This window comes from Bos javanicus, chromosome 10 (assembly GCF_032452875.1).
Source record: "Bos javanicus breed banteng chromosome 10, ARS-OSU_banteng_1.0, whole genome shotgun sequence".
NCBI classification, from domain to species: Eukaryota; Metazoa; Chordata; class Mammalia; order Artiodactyla; family Bovidae; genus Bos; species Bos javanicus.
Genome location: NC_083877.1, coordinates 42,150,110 through 42,171,087, shown reverse-complemented (window position 1 = coordinate 42,171,087; position 20,978 = coordinate 42,150,110). Strand labels below are relative to the sequence as shown.

The following is a 20,978-nucleotide window of genomic DNA, read 5'->3' as shown; positions in this document are numbered from 1 at the left end:
TGTAAAACCTTTATTAATTCTATTAGGGGAACCACTGACTGAAACCACCCGCCCTCACCCAGCAGAATAGTAACCTCTTGTATGTGTTAGCTTACAATGGTGTTGCAGGGAAAAGCCAGTTCTGACTCCCATTTGGAACTGGAAACAGCTTTCCTTTGCTTTTTAAAATTATAATAATAACATACTGGCCTGCCTCAGAGAATCCTGCCCCTTGGCCCGACTGTGAAACTAAAGTGCCTTTGTTCAGAACCCTGTCCACCTGTAGATGGCAGGAAGGAAGAAATTAATACATCCTCTGCCCGAGGCTTGCCATTCTAGGAAATATTTGCAAGATTAATGACTTTTTTCCTTTGTTTCCTTACCTGCCTGCATCTTGATCTATAAAAGAACCTGGCATCCAAGACCCCAATAAAATGGTTATTTTGAGACATTCATCTGCCATCTTCTTAGTCAGGCAAGCTCCGGAACAACAGGAGTCCTGGTAAGGAATGTGAAACTAAGAAGCTGCCACCACCTGGAAGTACTGGGGAAAGGTCAAAAGGAGAGAAGAAACACCAGCCCATATGTTTTACCAACCTCCCAGAATCCTTTTCACTGGCATCCTTGGCTGAGCAATGTGTGTGCCACCGGGAAGGACCCTGAGATTAGAGTGATTGGCCAGAGACAACCCAGAAACTAACCCCATTACTGTAAAACCCGAGATTGCCAGCCACACAACATTGCAGTCCTGGGTTCTCCCTCCTGCTCTCCACCCAGGTGCCCCTTCCCAATAAAGCCTCTTGCTTTGTCAGTATATGTGGCTCCTTGGACAATTCATTTCTGAGTGTTAGACAAGAGCCCACTCTTGGGTCCTCCTTCCTGCAACAATTTAGATAACCTTAGAACTTAACAGCTTTAACAAAAGGAAAGGGAGGAATGAATTTCTGTCAACAGGGACTGTGACTAGAGTTGCTGACGTCCCAGTGAAAGGGGGGTGACTGAAGAAATACCTGGAGAGATGAGGAGACAGATTAGTGTTAAGAGAAACATCAGCCTTTTTTTCGGCTTATATGTAACAGTGATTCTGGGGCCAGTAATTCAGGATCTCATTGGCCTCTTCAAACACATTTTAAGACAGGTACATATTCAGTAGCTACTGTGTAACTTCTTACTGTGTATAATCCAGGTTTCAGAACAGGATCACTGTTGCGGAGCATAGGTATGTTTATGGTTTTAGATGTTGCAGCAATGAAAGGAAGAAACAGCCTTGCTTAATAAAGTTGTAAAGAGTGTTAAGTACCAGTAGCCTCATGCACATTATACAACCCAATAATAATTATGCTGATGGTGTAAACAGCTTCCCTGTGTAGACTAGCTGAGCCTCCACTGCCAAAAATCAAGAATTAACAGCAGGAGCTAGAAAAATCAATAAGCCTTTACCCAGGGAACCAAAGATATGTAGGTTACTAAAACTGTTAATAGTTGCCCATAAAGAGTAATATCCCATTATGTTAATGCTAAAGGAGGTTTTGTTTTATTTCCTAAATAATAAAAAGATTACATAATAAAGGACTAGTTGACAAAGTGATAAACATTCATTCATGGCAGCAACGGCAAATCAATAGAAGCATCAAGTAAGAAAAAATGGAACCTGTTTCTTGGCAATCCAGTTAGTTGCATTTCATAGACTGAGTCTGGTTTATCTTGTGGTCTCTTTTCATATACCCACAAATCCCATTTTAAGATGATAGTGGTGCATCTGTTTGTCCTTTGATGCTAATTAACTCCTACTTCCATTCCCTCAGATTAAGTAGGGATGGCTAGCACAGATGATACATTCAGTCCATCATGAAAAGAATACGTTTTCACAAACGTATTCATATTTGGAACTTTTTGGGTAAGTAATCTTAAACACAATTTCCTTTAAAGTTTTCTCCGTGATCAGGAGTCTTCATTACCTGATTCTTGAGTATCCTAGCTTCTTTATTACCAAGGAAGCACCTCATGGAGATGACTGCTCCTCATTTGGAGCCTTCATTATAGGTTTTCTAAATAACCTTATCTCTTGTTAATGACTTTAATTTGTTCCTGAAAACACTGCCACTAGGTTAAAAGCTGTTAAATAAAAATAATTTTTCATTAGTTTTATTAGAAAAAAAATATGGTGTGTTCCACTGCCCCACAAGATCCTCAAGTAATTGTCACAAATACAAAATTTACCAAAACACAAAATATACCAATTAAGGAGTGGGGAAATAAAAAAGCTTATAAAAGTAATAATAATTGGAAAGTGTTCTGATACCAACCAGTATACTGAAATTTAATTCTGGTATTAACTAAGATTGAAGGCAGGAGGAGAAGGGGATGACAGAGGATGAGATGGTTGAATGGCATCACCGACTCGATGGACATGAGTTTGAGCAAGCTCCAGGAGCTGGTGATGGACAGGGAAGCCTGGCGTGCTGCAGTCCATGGGGTCGAAAAGTGTCGGACACCACTGAGCGACTGAACTGAACTAAACTAATTAGAGTTAGCACACACCTCACAAGTTAAAGGTCATAGGTCCACAGCCAGACTGCCCCCACTTCCGATGCTAGCCACACTGGGCAAGTCCCCAGGCTACCTGCAGGATATTTCTAGTGCAATGCTTTGTGGGAAAATGAGACAAAAGTCTGTCAAACTTCTTGATAGAAATTGGAGCTTAAGTGCATAGCCTCTGCACAGGGTACTAGATTCTGAGACCTAATTGTGCCATGTGGATGCCTGAGTCAAGAGAAGTATCCTTGTGTCTGCCTGGAACTACTAGGTCATACAATTCCTCCACCGATGGGCCAGGCGAAAGCTAAGCCCTCCCAGGAAGTGAGGGAGAGAGAGGCAGAGATGGAGAGAAGTGGAGACGGAGGAGTTGGGAGGTACAATTTGCGAGGCTCATTTCTTGAGAGCCTGTAAAGTAGGATAGATCAGCATCTAATACAGCTGTGGCAACCTCCATCCAAGCGTATGCCTCAGAATCTCTCCTTGCAAGTTCAACTTCTCTTTCTTTGATTTTATATTTATGTGGAAAATAGCTGGTTTACAGTGTTGCCTAATCACCCAAAATAACCCTTACTGTCTGAGTGAAAATTCCCACTCTTATCTTTTTTATTTTATTTTATTTTTGACTGTGCTGGGTCTCTGTTGCTGCATGGACTTTTCTCTAGTTGCCTTGAGCACAGGCTACTCTAATTGTGGTGCGCTGGCTTCTCATCGTGGCGGCTTCTCCCATTGCGGAGCATAGGATTTAGAAAGCTTGAGCTTCAGTCATTGCAGTTTTCTCAGTAGTTGCTGCTCCCGTGCTCTAGAGCACAGGCTCAGTAATTGTGGCACATGGGCTTAGTCGCTCCACTGCATGTGGGATCTTCCAAACCTGGGATCAAATCGGAGTTTCCTGCATTGTCAGGTAGATTCTTTATCACTGAGCCACGAGGGAAGCCCTCCATTCTTACATTTAAACACAGTAATTGGTTAGTTATTTTCATAATAAAATGTCAATGAAATGTGGGTCCTTCTAGAGGACAGCAACCTCATCTATAAAATAAGCATAATAACCAGATTTACCTTATGGAACTGTTGCAAGTATCTAGTGAGTTAATGTGTAAAAGTGCACAGACTGTTGACTGTGGATGGTTTAGGGTGGTACAGGGCCTTAAAGACTGGATACTTGATGCAAGACTTGAGGCATCTGAGGACCCTCGAGGAGATGACTGAATGCGCTAGGAGCACACATCTCACTTTCGTTGGCCCATTGAATAGTCACCAAGAGTTGGAATGGTCGTGGCTCCCAGGGTCTGAAGAGTGTGTTGACTACTTGAGCTCTGCTGTTCCAGGGGTTAGAATATCAAAGCATTATGGAATGAGTGCCTTGGGTATCCAAACAGGTCACACTCTTTCTGGAGATCAGTACCCTGTTTTCATTGTTCTATGTATTTGAGAAGAATGAGTATTTTGCTGCTGTTGAATAGCATGTTCTATGTATATCTGTTAGGGTCATTTGGTCTGCAATATGGTTCAAGTCCAATGTTTCATTATTGATTTTCTGTCTGGATTATCTATCTATCCATTATTGAAAGAGAGGTATTGAAGTCCCCCACTATTATTATGTTGTTGTCTATTTCTCCTTTCAGATCTGTTAGTATTGGCTTAATATATTTAGATGCTTCAATGTTAGGTGAGAATATATTTAACATTATTATATGTTCTTAATGAATTGACTCCTTGATCATATAATGACCTGTTGGGACTTCCCTGGCAGTACAGTGGTTAAGACATTGTGCTCCCAGTGCAGGGGGCATGGGCTGGGTCCCTGGTTGGGGAACTAAGATCTTGCATGCTGTGTGGCACAGCCTAAAATATAAAAAAAATTAAAATTTATATAATAACCTTTGTACTTCTTTCTCTCTCTTTTAACTTAAAAGTTAATTAATATATAAGGTCAGAGGGTCTGAAGCCACAGACAAGAAGATGTCTTACATTACTGTGGGGTAGGGAACTTCTTTAGTGAAAACATCTGTTACCACTGATGCTCAGAACTGGATGCCAGAAATTCCACTGCTGCTACCCCTCAAGGAACCCAGTGATGGTGGGGTGGAGATAGAGGTGAGGATGAGTGTTAGGATTAGAAAGTCCTGGCTTGAATTCTATAACTCTATAGTCAATCCAGTGAAGAAAGATATGCTCATGCATGCATTCATTCCTTCATTTCACAAATATATATGAACTGCCTCATTAGTGCAAGCGACTATGTTAAGTACCAGGGATAAAGTGATGGCAAAAAAAAAAAAAAAAATGTTCACAGTTCTTGCTGTCATGATGCTTACAGTCTACTGGATAAGATAGAGCTAGTAAGTCTATGTGGAGAATGACAGAGGCAGAGTTCTCCTGAGAAGTGTAGTGTTGAGAAGGGAGCAGAGGAGGAGGCTGTGTGTCCTGTCTTCTGTCTGCAGTAGTGTTCCTCCAGGACCTTTAGCTTTGGACTTGTAAGATTCCCTCTCCACTAAATCACTGATGTCTCTGTTGCTGCCTTTGGGCTCCTTCTTTGGTCTTGTGGCTGGGCAACTAGAAGGCTTGTGGGCCTGTGGGTTGCAGCCCAACACTCCTGCTCTACTGGGTATCTGGAGAGGGAGCTGTCCTTACCATTGGGGATTTTCCTTGCAAATGTAAACGTTTCTTACAAAAGAAACGTTTGGTTTTCAAAGAGTCTGCTGTCTCTTACAAAATAACCAGGGTGGCAAATTCTGTTCCCCGTTGAAGGCAGGAGGAGAAGGGCACGCAGAGGATGAGATGGTTGGATGGCATCACCGACTCAATGGACCTGAGTTTGAGCAAGCTCCGGGAGTTGGTGATGGACCAACGCCAAGCCTGGTGTGCTGTAGTCCATGGGGTTGCAAAGAGTCAGACACAACTGAGCGACTGAACTGAACTGAGCTGAGAGTAGCTGAGGTGTAGCAAGTTTAAAGAAACTGTTGTAGAACGTACACAGGCTATTACAAAGCAGTTTCTCTTTTCAACGAAATTTAGAAGATTTAGTCAACACGTGGATGCTTGGTGTTTTGTATGGTGGCTTTTCATGTTAACTTCACTCACTTTAAGTCTTAAAATCTGCATTCCAGATTCTTGAAAAGAAGGAGTGCTATTCCTTTGTTCTTTTTTTTTTTTTTCCAAGCAGAAATCTCAACGGGCTCAGTTCTCTCTCACCACCTTGTAGACTGACCTTTCTGACAAGGATGTCTTCCTGTTGAAGAGACAGCATGCTTCTTGTTCCTGCTGTGTGTATGTGTGTGTATGATCACTGAGCGGTTGTTAAGTAATCTAAAATAATGCATTTTAAGCCAAAGCAGTGCTTAGCCCTAATATGCCCCAGGATAGTCTCATGAACAGCCATATAGGCTTAGGAAGCTAGATGGCAGAGTAATCACACAGTTAAAGGCTTTATGTGGGGTTGGAGAGAAGATAAACCCTGTCTTCATTAAAAAAAAAAAAAGAAATTCCTGTTTACCTGTCTGAATGATAGAAAAGAGGCAGTTGAATGTGATGTTTAGGAGGTTTAGGAGGAACAATTTTTTCCAGGTTACTGAGATATAATTGACATATAACATTGTGTATTTGTAAAGTTTGCAGTGTTTGATACAATATATTTACATATTGCAAAATGATTACTACTCACCACAGCATTAGCTAACACCTCCATCACAGAAACACCCTATCAGGTAATTACCCACTTGTTTGGTGGTAAGATCATTTAAGATTAGTCTCTTAGCAACATTCAGTGTATGATACAGTATTATTAGCTGTAGTCACCATGCTGTACATTAGATTCCTAGAACTTGTTAATATTATGACAGTTTGTACCCTCTGGCCATGGTCTCCCCATTTCTCCCACCCTGACTCCCTGGTAACCACCAGTCTACTTTGTTTTTAAGAGGAACAATTTTTTTTTTCTTTTATTGAAGTAGAGTTGCTGTACAATATTGTATGTTACAAGTGTACATATAGTGATTCACTTTTTGAAGGTTATACTTCATTTACAGTTATTATAAAATATTGGTTATAGTCCCTGTGTTGTACAATATATCCTTGTAGCTTATTTTATACCTAATAGTTTGTAGTTCTTAATACCCTACCCCTATTTTGCCCCTGCCCCACTCTCTCCCCACTGATAACCCCTAGTTTGTCAGGCGAACATAATAACCACTACACTACAGAAACATGCCTTAACCCCTAGTTTGTAAGAGGAACAATTTTCAAGGTTAAAAAAAATCAGGACAATTGTCCACTATGACAGGAATTTGATTATCATAACCAAGTTCATGCAAAAGTGTTCTTTAACCCTTTTGTGGGGTTGTCAGTGGGGTAGGGGGTGTATTAGAAGCATGGAGTTGGCATGAGCCTGGATGAAGAGTGTCTTCCAAGCCCTTTTAATGATTACCCTGTTATTTAGGCTTCTCTTCCTTATGGTCTCACCTGTAAAGTATACATCAAATCCTTTATGATTAAATAGGTTTAGTTGCTCAATCATGTCCAACTCTTTGCAACCCCATGGAATGTAGCCTGCCAGGTTCCTCTGTCCATGGAATTCTCCAGGCAAGAATACCAGAGTGGGTAGCCATTCCTTCTTCAGGTATCTTCCTGACCCAGATTGAACCCGGGTCTCTTACATTGCAGGCAGATTCTTTACCACCAGGGGAAGCCCTTAAATTATGATGCTTAGTAACAAATGCAAATGACTTAAATACTTAAGACAATTGATTACAGATTATGCAACCAAGGAAGAATATAATAGGGTAATAGGCGCCTGGAACTGTGGAGTCACCAAGCTTCCAATCCTCAGGCTTATGACCTCAGCCCAGTCATAGCGTTTCGTTGTCTCATTTTTCTTATTAGTAAAAATGGAGCTTACAATGGTACCCATATCACAGAGGTAAAAACATCTTAGAAGCAGACAAGATAGGAAAGTTGCCCAAGCCCAATCCATCCACAGAGTTGGAGACTATAGGACTTAAGGCTCAGAGGCATGTTCTGCACCCCCCTGCCGAGGTGGGCAGAGGGTAACCAGGAAGGAGCAGCCAGTTCCAGTGGCCTCAGACCCAGTGACTGGTGAGTCTGCTATGAGAGCCTTGAAAGCAGACATCTTCATCTTTGTATCCCAGGTCCTAGTGTGTGTCATTGCAGGGGCATAATAAGTGTGTGTTGACCTGAGTGTATGAATGCCCCAGGAAGAGATATTCTTTCTATTTTAATGACTGTGTTGAGATGGGATAAAAAGTATTAATATGAGAGAATCTGTGGACTTTCCATCCTGCACCCTGGAGTCCATCAAGAGGACTCTGCAAGGGTCAACTTGGGTTCTTTATCTCCCTATGGGGAGATGTGTATGTGTGTGTTTGTGTGTGTGTGTTGGTTATAAACGAGGCATTTGTATTCATATGCTTGGATTGCCATAACAGAATATCTCAAACTGGGTGGCTTCAATAAGAAAAATTTGCTTTTTCACATTTCTGGAGGCTGGAGTCCCTAGATCAAGGAGCCAGCAGGGTTGGCTTCTAGTGAGGTTTCTCTTCCTGGCTTGCAGACCATGCCTCCTCATTGCGTGCTCACATGTTCTTCCCTCTGCATTGCCTGCACTCCTGGTGTTCTCTTCTTGTTGTATTGGAGCCCCACCCTTATGACCTCTTTTAATCTTAAATACCTCCTTCAATGTCCTATCTCCAAATGCAGTCCCATTGGTGGCCAGAGCTTCAACCTAGGAATTTTGTGCAGGTGGCATGCGATTTGGTCCATGACAACCCTCTTCAACACTCTTTGAGGAATTGGAGGAAATATCTTTAAAATTATTCTTACTACTAAACACTGTGCTTGTTTGATCATGGCACAGTTCCAGGGCTGGCCCAAGTGAATCCACAACTTTACGGGAGTCACAAAGTAACTTAACTAGCAGAGCTCCCTGCAAACATACCAGCAAACCTAGTGGAGGCAATCCTGGAACACAAATTCTCTTTATTTTGTTTGAAGTTCAAAGCTAGTTGATCACTTCTGGGGTCTCATTCCATACTGGTCTTTTTGATTCCTTTCTTCCCAATAAAGGGAGACCCGGGTTCAGGCCCTGGGTTGGGAAGATCCCCTGGAGAAGGAAATGGCAGTCCTCTCCAATATTCTTGCCTGGAGAATCCCATGGACAGAGGAGCCTGGAGGGCTACAGTCCATGGGGTTGCAAAGATTCGGACATGACTGAGCAGCTAACACTTTCACTTTTCCCAATAAAACCCAGAAAACATGGCTTAGCCCTGTGTGCATTTGTAGATTGTTCATCAGTGTGTGGAACTGTGTTCACATATTCAGCCTCAGTCTCTACTTAGAGCAGAAAGAACTTTTCAGGAATCAGCAAGTAAGTGGGGAGAGATTTCCCTGGGTGACCCTTGAAATCACCCTTGGTCTCTTTTTAATACTGACTTTGAAAATACCCCTTATTTGTCTCGTTGGTCAGGGCCAGGAAGGGCCAGGAAGAGGGGCAAAGGAATGTGTCTCCACTCTAGAAGGCATCCCTAGTTTGTGAGGACTGACAGAAACCCACTCCTGGGTCTTGGGCACAGATTACATGGTGGAACTTCTCTCTCTCCTGGTTACTCCTCCTTGATGTTTATAGCCAGCTCTCTTTTTCAACAACTTTACTAACTTTACCTCAGTATTTTTCTGGTTTTAAAAATTGAGCCTCCCAGGTGTTTATTTTGTAATTTCCAGCCAGTTGACCTTACCTTACTTAGAATCTAATGACTTTTATCTACTTATATATTTTTTTAAACTGTAGAATCCTCTTGCCACCTTTTCAGAACACATCTACATATTTTATGTTATTTCCATTTCTGATAATTTTACTGATAAATCTGTGTGGGAACTGAATCTTCTTTATTAATAAGAACAGCTCTAGAAGGTATAAAGGGAGCCCTGAGGAAAATGAGACTCACTTTTGGACCCTAAATTTAGCCAACATTCCTCTTTGTAGTGTTATTCATTGGTATTTATTTACATTGTTTTAAAATTCAGCATCTTCATTACTGGGCCTGGGTGGAAGTCTGATAAAATATTGATAACAATCCACAGTGTCAGCAAATAAAGCCTGCTTGGGTTAAATAACAGCATACAAAGAAAGATAATGAACAGAAGGAAGAAGGGGACTACTTCCCCATGAGTGGCAGAGACAGAGCTGTGGGCATTCACTGAGGGAGACAGTGTTGTAGGCTGGCGCAGTGGCACTCTGCAGAGGAGGGAGGCCCTGCTGGGGCCTTTTGGGATCTGAGGCAAGGAAGGAAGTGGTGGGGTAGGGGTGGCGGGGAGAAAGGGCTGCGGAGCGAAGAAGCTAGGGTAGCTTGGAAGAGGAACTGAAACCCTGTGAACAGTAATTCTATTGTAACAGTGCCTTCCTGGAGGCCATATCTGTGCCTGGCACACCTGTAAACATACTGTATATTGTCTTTTAAAATATATATATATATACATGTATTTAAGTTTTATTTATTTCTTTTGGCTGGGCTGGGTCTCTGTTGCTCTGCAGGCTTTTCTTCAGTTGCTACTTCAGAGGCTACTTTTCTTTGTGGTGTGTGGGCTTCTTGGTGCAGTGGCTTCTTTTGTCTTAGAGCTCCGGCTCTAAGCATGTGGGCTCAGTAGCTACAGCTCCCAGGCTCTAGAGCACAGGCTCACTAGTTGTGGTGCAGGGGCTTAGCTACTGTACAGCACATGGGATCTTCCTGAATCCGGGCTTGAACCCACGTCTCCTGCATTGGCAGGTGGATTCTTTACCACTGAGCCACCAGGGAAGCCCCTATATATTGTCTTACTTCGTGCTGACCTGTGACCTTGGCAGGCAGTTAACACGATCCTCCTGAGAAATGAAGCACGGAAAGGTTCGGAAGTCCATGTTCTGAACCACCAACAGTCCCTCCATGGAAAAGAGGGTGCAGGCCAGGTTGGAGGGAGATGAAGCATCCTGGATTTAGAATACTGGGGAATTCGGTGTCTTAGGAAAGTGAGAAGATGTTGTTCAGAATTTCAGTATCCCTGATCCACAGTAGTTCCGGACTGCGCTGGCCAGACAATTCAGAGCCGATTTTTAGGGCGGCAGCACAGTGGAGAACGAGTTCTCACCCAGCAGGCAGCTATTCTCGGGAAAATGAAAACAGAACGACTCCACAGTGGTTTCCTCAAAATACTGCTGAAGCGGTTTCTGGGGGGAACTATCTCCCAGGTGAAAGGAGGCAGAGAGGGAGTAAAAGGAAACTCTGAGAGCAGCCGGAGGGAAGGCAGAAATAATAACACCAGCCACAGGCGAGTAAGGGAGGTGGGCCGGCGTGCTGAAAGCGCAGGGATATTGTTATGGTTCTAATCAAAGAGACAGCAAATGTCGGAGAGAAGCATTTCCTGCTGATAAAAGGTCTGCAATGACTGAGGAGTTGACAGTGGCTGAGAGACAGGGTTCTTTGGGAGACGTGGCAGCTGAAAGGAATCCCCATTTTCTCTTTGTGCCGCGCTTTACAGTTGGCCAAGTGCTTTTTCTCTCTGTAATCTGTTTGACATCAGTGCTGTGAAGCATGGCATTGTCAACACTGTGACAAATAAGGAAAGAAGCTGCAAAAGAGAAAGGTCTTATCTGAGTTCCTGTGGCTGCTTAGACGGAGCTGAGAGCAGAACTTGGATCAGCCCTGTTAGCCTTCAACACCCTCTTCTGTCAGGAGGACGAGCAGGGTCATCCGAGAGTAAAGGAAACTTTGGGAAAGAAGCTATCGAGACACCTTGGAAAAGTTGAGAGTCCTGGGGACTGTATTCGTGTCTAATGACTTTGGAAAGTTTCTTTGAAATCCTTTCAGTTAAGACTGAATTATATAGGAACATCTTATTAATTTATATTCAGGTGACCAGAAAAAGCAACCTTCAATACAAAGAATTTGAATTATCTGATACCCTTGTTCTAGCAGGAGAAGAGTAAAGCATTCATTCTGGATTTTTTTTTTTTTTAAAGACTGATTATTTGCCTTTGCTCTCTTTCCCCAAGGAAAGGCTTTTCTGTTTTCGCTCTCTCCTTCATAATGACACTTTGCATTTGCTTTAAAGACACTGGGCTTCTACTGGCAGTGCTCCCTTTAATAGCAGAGCCACCTCACTGAGCTTAGGGATCCGGTTTCACCACTGAGTTTCCTGTAGATTATATTTATTTTGACTTTTCCAGTACCAACATGGTGAGATTTGTGTTCTCCAGTTTCATTTTCTGATGCTCTTCATACACATAGGTAACTCCATTTTCAGTCCATCTCATTCTGTCCATGGTCTTGGTGTTTCTCCCTTATTCTTCTATCAAACCATTGCTATCTGGAATTTTACTATCTTTCCATGTGGTCAGCTATCGATTGCTGTGTAACAGATTGTCCTAGATTTGGCAGCTTAAAGCAACAAACATTTCTAGGGTCACAGTTTCTGTGGGTCAAGAATCCAGACACTGGCTCCTGATCTCTTGTGAGGTTGCAGTTAACTGGTCGGCCAGGGCTGCCATCATGTGAAGAGCCGAAGGGTCCGTTTTCAAGATGTCTCATGGGCGTTGTTGGCAGCAGCTACAGCTCCTTGTCACGTGAACATTTTTGTAGGGCTTCCTCAATAGTACAGGATCTAGGACAAAGAAGGAGGTGGTGAAAGCACCCCAGATGGAAACTCCAGTCTTTCTATAACCTACTATTGGAAGAGACATCCTATCACTTCTGCTTTAATCTATTCAATAGATGTGATCCAGTAAGTCCAGTCCATACTGAATCAGAGAGAAATTAAACTCAACCTCCATTACAGTCCTTAATATATTGAGAGAGTTGTTTTTTGTGGGGGTGCGGTGGGGGTGGGGAGGGCTGCACCACCTTAGTTGCCCCATCAGGGATGGAACCCAGGCCCTGGCCATGAAAGTGCCAAGTCCTAACCACCGGACAGCCAGGGAATTCCCAATCACGGTTGTTTTAAATTCCCATTTGATCATTTCAATATCTTTGCCATATCTGAGTTTGCTTCTGATGCTTGCTTTCTCTCTTCAAACTGGTTTTTTTTTTTTTTGCATTTTATTATGTCTTGTGATTTTTTGTTCAAAGTGGGATGTGATGTATTGGTTAAAAGGAACTCCAGGAAATAGTCCTTCAGGGATGTGGTGGTAAGTTTTTTTTGTGGGGGCAGAGGAAGTGTTCTACAGTCCTATGATTAAGTATCAGTCTCTTAGCAAGCCTGTACCCCAGGACTGTGAACTTCACAAGTGTCCCCACCATCTTAGGAGGGGCAGGATGGCTAGAGGGATTAGAGTTGGGCATTTCCCTTCTGCTGGGTTAAATAGGCTCTGATAAAACCCCAATAATTTAGGATCTGGTAAAATAATTTCTCTTGAGGGCAAGCTCTGTTAGAACAGGATACTCTGATTATTTCAAAATGGTTACTTTCCCCCTCCCCATGCAGGAAGCACCAGGGGATTTTTTTTTTTTTTTTCATTTCTTCACTGTAAGAACCTGGAAGAGCTCCTGGAGGTAAAACTCATAGAATCCCCACCCCCCCATTATTCCCCACCCCCACATCCAATGATTGGGTCCACCTGGGATTTTCATCTCTCAGATTTATCCACCCTGCTGCTGCTACTGCTAAGTCACTTCAGTCCTGTCTGACTCTGTGCGACCCCATAGACGGCAGCCCATCAGGCTCCTCTGTCCCTGGGATTCTCCAGGCAAGAACACTGGAGTGGGTTGCCATTTCCTTCTCCAATGTATGAAAGTGAAAAGTGAAAGTGAAGTTGCTCAGTCGTGCCTGACTCTTAGCGACCCCATGGACCGCAGCCTACCAGGCTCCTCTGTCCATGGGATTTTCCAGGCAAGAGTACTGGAGTGGGGTGCCATTGCTTTCTCCATATCCACCCTGAGCTTCCAGCAATTTGTCAATTACAGTTCAGGTTTTCGTACCCCAGCAACTGTTTCTGTGGAGCCTTCTGCCTGTGGATTTCTGCTCTAATAAGTTGTAATTCTCAGTATCCCCCTGTCTGTCTCTCCAGTTTTAGGGGTGTTACCTTGTAACCTCAATTCTGCCAGATCTAAGTCGAGTTGCTGATTTTTCAGTCTGTTCAGCTTTTTACTTGTTAGGATAGAGGGATGTCTTTTTTAAAAAAAAATTATTGAAGTATAATTGTTTACAGTGCTGTCGTAACTTCTGCTGTACAGCAGAGTGATTCAGTCATACACATATATATTATTTTTCACATAATTTCCAAACTCCCAATCCATCCTCCCCACTCCCTGCCTGCAACCACAGGCTGTTTGCTGTGTCTATCATATGGGATTTGTCTTTGTCTTTCTGACTTACTTCACTTAGTTTGACACTCTCTAGGTCCATCCATGTTGCTGCAAATGGTATTACTTCAAGAGACAGGACTTTTAATCTCCATACATGTTAACTGCAAGCCAGGTTTTTTCTTTAAACATTTTTTTAAATTTATTTTTTATTAGAGTATAATTGCTCCACGATGCTATGCCAGTCTCCACTGTATAACAATGTGAGTCAGCTATGAGTACACATATCCCGTGCCTCCTGAGCCTCCCCGGTAAGCCAGGGGTTTTGTAACATCATTATTGTGATTACCATGTGACTGTGTTTTCTGGCCCCTTTTCTACTCAGTGTTACTGAGAAATTACTACATGCCAGGCACTGTTTCCAGTGCTCTACTTGTATAATCAGCAACTCCGTGTGAATAGTACTGAACTTAGTTTGGGCTCTATAAAAACAGAGTCTGCAAAAGTGATTTGTGTGCATGAGGTTTATTAAGAGAATGTTCTTAAGGAAAACTGGTAAGGGAGAGAGGGAAGCAGAGTAAGAAAAGAGAAGGTACTACACAAGGATGGGATATCAGGTGAAGTATGGTCTCAGCGTGATGTCTGGGGGCTCTGGAGTGTAAATGGTACTTTGTCTCATTGCTAGGAATGGAGGAGGGCTTTTGTACCCTCACCTCAGCTAGTCATTAGTTAAAAGCCATGATGAGGGCCCCCCTACTCTTTCCACTTTACAGATGAGAAACTTTAGGCACAGAGAAGTTGAATAATTTACTCCAGTTCACATGGCCAAAAACTGGTGGGATTGTATTTGGACCCTAGGCATTCTGGCACTGTGGATATATTTTATACTGTGTTTAAAAAAATTATCTATTTTTAGAAGTCTCTGCCTCCGTTGGCCAGCAGGCTACTTGAGAGGGAGGAATCGGGAGGAGTGTCTGGCCCCTTGCCTGGCCCGCCGTGCTTCATGGGCTTGGAAGTGATGGAGAACTCGCCTAGGTAGTGGCCAATCATCTCAGGCTTGATTTCCACCAGGTTGAAGCTGGTTTTAGAAAAGGCAGAGGAACCAGAGACCAAATTGCCAACATCCGCTGGATCATTGAAAAAGCAAGAGAGTTCCAGAAAAACATCTATTTCTGCTTTATTGACTATGCCAAAGCCTTTGACTGTGTGGATCACAATAAACTGTGGGAAATCCTGAAAGAGATGGGAATACCAGACCACCTGACCTGCCTCTTGAGAAATTTGTATGCAGGTCAGGAAGCAACAGTTAGAACTGGACATGGAACAACAGACTGGTTCCAAATAGGAAAAGGAGTTCGTCAAGGCTGTATATTGTCACCCTGCTTATTTAACTTATATGCATAGTACATCATGAGAAACGCTGGGCTGGAAGAAGCACAAGCTGGAATCAAGATTGCCAGGAGAAATATCAATAACCTCAGATATGCAGATGACACCACCCTTATGGCAGAAAGTGAAGAGGAACTAAAAAGCCTCTTGATGAAGGTGAAAGAGGAGAGTGAAAAAGTTGGCTTAAAGCTCAACATTCAGAAAATGAAGATCATGGCATCTGGTCCCATCACTTCATGGGAAATAGATGGGGAAACAGTGGAAACAGTGTCAGACTTTATTTTTTTGAGCTCCAAAATCACTGCAGATGGTGATTGCAGCCATGAAATTAAAAGATGCTTACTCCTTGGAAGAAAAGTTATGACCAACCTAGATAGCATATTTGGAGAAGGCAATGGCACCCCACTCCAGTACTCTTGCCTGGAAAATCCCATGGATGGAGGAGCCCCGTAGGCTGCAGTCCATGGGGTCACTAGGAGTTGGACACGACTGAGGGACTTCACTTTCACTTTTCACTTGCATGCATTGGAGAAGGAAATGGCAACCCACTCCAGTGTTCTTGCCTGGAGAATCCCAGGGACGGGGAGCCTGGTGGGCTGCTGTCTATGGGGTTGCACAGAGTCTGATACGACTGAAGCGACTTAGCAGCAGCAGATAGCATATTGAAAAGCAGAGACATTACTTTGCCAACAAAGGTCTGTCTAGTCAAGGCTATGGTTTTTCCAGTAGTCATATATGGATGTGAGAGTTGGACTGTGAAGAAAGCTGAGGGCCGAAGAATTGATGCTTTTGAACTGTGGTGCTGGAGAAGACTCTTGAGAGTCCCTTGGACTGCAAGGAGATCCAACCAGTCCATTCTGAAGGAGATCAGTCCTCGGTGTTCTTTGGAAGGAATGATGCTAAAGCTGAAACTCCAGTACTTTGGCCACCTCATGCGAAGAACTGACTCATTGGAAAAGACTCTGATGCTGGGAGGGATTGGGGGCCGGAGGAGAAGGGGACGACAGAGGATGAGATGGCTGGATGGCATCACTGACTCTATGGACTGAGTCTGAATGAACTCCGGGAGTTGGTGATGGACAGGGAGGCCTGGCGTGCTGCGATTCACTGGGTCGCAAAGAGTCGGACACGATTGAGCGACTGAAATGAACTGAACTGAACTGAACTGAAGGTCTTGCGGTTGTAGACGCTCATCATGCTGTCCAGCATCTGTGGCAGGAAGATCCGTTTGCGCAGGTGCGTCTTCACCACCTCGGGCTTCTCCGGGGGCAGCGCATCCTTCCTGGCCTTGCGCAGCCGCTTCAGCAACCAGTCTCGCTTCCGCCGGAGGCCGCGGTTCAGCAGCCACCGCCGCCGCTCGCCTTACGGCTGCTTGTACGTAGGACATGTCCAGGTCGTAGAACACGGTCGAGATCCACGCCACGGTAGGTGAACTTGCGGATGGTCCGCTTCTAATTCTGTTCCAATTCCGCCGTCTTGTCGGCTCCTTGGAAAGGATCTGTGCTGCATTTCAAAAAGGCATACTCATGCGCTTGTCTCATTTGACCTTCCAAAAGCTCTGTGAGGTAGTTGGGGCATCGATCATTATTATAAAATTTCAAATGAGAAAATTGAAAGTTAGAGCTAGGTTTTTAAAATACTCCAGGTCTTGGTCTTGTTCTGTCTCCGGGTAATGTCTTGCTCTCTTAAATCAACCCCCCCGTTTGTTGCACTGACTGTATGATTACAATGGTAAGCACCTGATTTAGGAGCACATCACTTAATGGATACAGAGTATCTATATTGTGTGCTGTTCGCTGTTCCTATTATTGAAATGGAAAACTTCATCTCTCCAATAGAGGAAGGGTCCTAGCTTCTACTTAGATGTTGTTTTAAATCACAGGCCGACTAGCTCTCAAATGAATGGATTTATTGCTTTGTAATTGCAAAGTAATAACAAGAACAACATCCCATTGCTGAATTCCTGATTGCAGAAGAGTTAAAAATTGTGTAAAAAGAACTTATTCATGGAAACAACTCAGGATGTTATTGGGGAGAATCATACAATTATTTATTATCTTCATTGAAGAAAAGAAATTATAAAGTAACAAAGAGGTAAATTTCAGCAGAAAATGAGGAAGGAGAAACTCGGGGGAAAGCTATTCCATTTAGGGAATAGTAACTTGAAATGGAGCTTCTAAAATCAGCGTTTAGGCATTAGCTTCCCCCCAATCAACATTCAGAAAACTAAGATCATGGCATCCGGTCCCATCACTTCATGGCAAATAGATGGGGAAACAGTGGAAACAGTGGCTGACTTTATTTTTCTGGGCTCCAAAATCACTGCATATGGTGATTGCAGCAATGAAATTAAAAGATGCTTACTCCTTGGAAGGAAAGTTATGACCAACCTAGACAGCATATTAAAAACCAGAGACATTACTTTGCCAACAAAGGTCCGTCTAGTCAAGGCTATGGTTTTTCCAGTAGTCATGTATGGATGTGAGGGTTGGACTAGAAAGAAAGCTGAAGAATTGATGCTTTTGAACTGTGGTGTTGGAGAAGACTCTTGAGAGTCCCTTGGACTGCAAGAAGATCCAACCAGTCCATCCTAAAGGAGATCAGTCCTGGGTATTCATTGGAGGGACTGCTGTTGAAGCTGAAACTCCAATACTTTGGCCACCTCATGCAAAGAGCTGACTCATTTGAAAAGATGCTGATGCTGGGAAAGATTGAGGGCAGGAGGAGAAGGGGACAACAGAGGATGAGATGGTTGGATGGCATCACTGACTCGATGGACATGGGTTTGGGTGGACTCTGGGAGTTGGTGATGGACAGGGAGGCCTGGCATGGTGTGGTTTATGGGGTCGCAAGAGTCTGAAATGACTGAGCGACTGAACTGAACTGAACTGAATCTCAGGAATATAAGAAGGCAAACAGGACCAAGTTTGCACTGAAATAGCACAAAGGACAAATGTGTGGTTTGCATTTGCTGCTTCTGTTTCTTATTCCTCAATTCCTTGTGAATCCTCCAAAGTCTGATTTCTACCTAGTTATTTGCAGTTGCTCCCAGATTCATTCTCTACTCTTTCCCTGTTGTTTGTATCAAGCCTACAAAGCCTTTCTGTCGCACATGTATCTTGGTCTTTGTTTTGGCATGCTGGATTTTTAGTTATGGCATGCAAACTCTTTTTTTTTTTTTGATTAAAGAATAATTACTTTACAGAATTTTGTTGTTTTTCTGTCAAATATCAACATGAGTCAGCCATGGCCCATGAAAGGAGCAGGCAGGACACTAGGATGGTTTCTCAGGCAGCGCTTCAGTCTCTGTCATTTTCAGCTCAGTAGACGGCACCCTTTCTTCCCTGTAGCCCCAGCTCATGGTAGGCAGCCTCGGGTCCTGTCCTTTCCACCAAAAGTCCTGATTCTGGTTTCTGGCATCATTGTCTCCTTCTTTTGTTCTGTTAGGCCCAGGGGTGGCAAAAACTTCATGGTATTGCTAATCTCTGGATTGCCTCATTGTCCCTTTAGTGTCTCAGCTCTTCCATCACTTGGGTAACTAATTACTTTTATTGAGTTTCCTTTACTTGAATTGCCTCTCCTCAGTTTTTAATTATTTGTGCCACTTATAGCTCTGTTCTTGATCTCTACAGTTTTCTTTCCGCACTGCTTTGACTCAGTGAACTTACCATTACCTCTGCCACTGGTATTTGCCTCTAGTACCATTTTTCTACCTGCCTAGAGGATGTCCCCACTTGGCAATGCTGCAGAACCTTTGAGATCCAGATGCCCCCAAGTTATTTAGAAGACAGAGGTGATGGTGGGGGCGGGGAGCTCTTTGGCTCAGAGATATTTGGAGATTGAGCAATAGTGGTAGGGAATAGCAATAAGTATAAAGAATATTGTGGGTAAGTGACATGAAACTTAGATGATTTTTCTGCTTTCCACCTGCATGGCTCTAGTCCAGAACCTCAAGCTGCATTGCTTACAGGGTTCCAGGCAGGTAACATAATTGAGTGAAGTGGGCTGGATGAAAGAAAAATGGTCTCTTGATTTATATCCTTTTGACACAGAAACACTTTGTGTGCATATTATAACACTGTGGGAATGCTCTTCCCTTCCATAATGAAAATGTTCTCTTCCATTTTTCAGGAAAAATTCAGCCCTCTTTTGTTTTTCCACTTTGGTAGAGACTTACAGGTTTCTCCTGCTATTCAAAAGTAGAGCATTCCTAGGAAATCTTCTTTAAGCTGAAAGATATAAGGCAAAGAAGCAATTGCCTTAAGACACATCTTGCTAATGGAGGCACAAGATAAATTGAGAGAACACATAGATGCTCACAGAGACAGATCAATGTTACGGCGGCCTGATGCTGAGATGCTGTGTATCATTTCCGAGGAGGGAGCTTAGTGGGGCCACTCTGGCTTCTCAGGGTGCAAGCTAGATTCTCTTAAGTGTTTAAGGGCTCACTGCAAAACGAATGTGGAACACTATTTTTGATTTTCATCTTTCTTTGGTAAAAGCAAAAATCCTTCTCTGATTTCTTCTGGTTGGTGAAAACAGGTACTAATGTACCTCTTTTATAAAAGTAAAGTGATGAAAAGCAAACTTTTGAAAAGCAAGGGATACCTGTGGATCCAGAAAAGTACTTTTCTACTATAAGTAAACACCCCTGTTTACCTTGAACTTACACAGTGCTCTTTGTCAGTTATATCTCTTCTTAAGTTTTATTTTTTGTGTGTGTGTTATATGTCATAACATATATTTCACTAAAACTGGAAGAAAAAATATTGCAAATTTAAAAAGAAAGAAAGAGATTTCCCGCCAGCAGGCCCTGAGTGGTAGATCCTTGCCTCTAGTGGCTCGCTACGACCGAGTGGTTGAGCCTCAGCAACGGTGGCTATGTCGCGACAGAACACACTGCATAGCTTCTTCCCTAAGTTTCCAGGCGTGAATAATGCCAACAAAGCCCCTGTCAGGGCCTCAAGTGAAAGCAGAGCCACTGCCACTAGCACCGGGGCCTCCCTTCCCCCAGGCGGGGATGTGGCCTGGAGCGAGGCAGGGCCAGAGCCCCTAGCGGTTACCATGTCGGGGGCCGAGGCCAGGAACCTCAACGGAGGGCTGCGGAAGTCGGCATCCCCTGCGGTCCCCACCGGCAGTTCTTGTGACTTCTCACCAGGTGATTTGGTTTGGACCAAGATGGAGGGTTACCCTTGGTGGCCTTGCCTGCTTTATAACCACTCTTTTGATGGAACATTCATTTGTGAGAAAGGAAAGTCTGCCTGGGTTCATGTACAGTTTTTTGATAATAGCCCAACAAGGGGCTGGGTTAGCAGAAGGCTGTTAAAGCCGTATACAGGTTCACATTCAAAGGAAGCCCAGAAAGGAGGTCATTTTTACAGTGCAAAGCCTGAAATACTCAGAGCAATGCAACATGCAAATTAAGCCTTGAATAAAGACAAGATTAAGAGGCTTGAGTTGGCAGTATGTGATGAGCCCTCAGAGCCAGAGGAGGAAGAAGAGACGGAGGCAGGTGCCACTTATACATCAGATAAGAGTGAAGAGGAAAATGAAATTGAGAGTGAAGAGGAAGTGAGGCCAAAGGTGCAAAGATCCAGGTGAAGTAGATGCCAAATAAAAAAAACGAAGGGTCATATCAGACTCTGAGAATGACATTGGTGGCTCTGATGTGGAATTTAAGCCTCTCCATTGGCAGGTGGATTCTTATCCACTGTACCACCAAAGAAGTCCCATACACCTCTCCTTCATTATCCCTGTCCTGGGAAGCTAACCTGTGTGTGTGTCTTG

At 43.4% G+C, this 20,978-nt stretch overlaps 1 pseudogene; it reads right to left on the bottom strand.

Moving 5' to 3' along the window:
* Window positions 1–14,672: 14,672 nt before the first annotated feature.
* LOC133255226 (small ribosomal subunit protein uS19-like) lies at window positions 14,673–16,732 on the bottom strand (annotated as a pseudogene).
* Between the last annotated feature and the right edge of the window lie 4,246 nt (window positions 16,733–20,978).